The sequence below is a fragment of the Limulus polyphemus genome, unplaced genomic scaffold (genome assembly GCF_000517525.1).
Source record: "Limulus polyphemus unplaced genomic scaffold, Limulus_polyphemus-2.1.2 Scaffold5715, whole genome shotgun sequence".
NCBI lineage: Eukaryota > Metazoa > Arthropoda > Merostomata > Xiphosura > Limulidae > Limulus > Limulus polyphemus.
Genome location: NW_013671325.1, coordinates 25,067 through 25,308, shown reverse-complemented (window position 1 = coordinate 25,308; position 242 = coordinate 25,067).

Here is a 242-nt window from a genome sequence, read left to right as displayed (position 1 = left end):
GTACTATATATATATATATATATATATATATATTGTCAAACTGAAGCCTAGAACTTTCTACAAAGTACGAGACGCTATGATCTAACAATACTCACTTAAGGCAACGAGAAAAATACAGAATGTTCGAGTAATGTAACATCAACTTACAACAATTGAACTACACACAAAACGTACGACTCTTACCGAGTTACGTAACGAAATTCGTCATAACTATCTCCTTTTAAAATAATTACTCTTGTTAT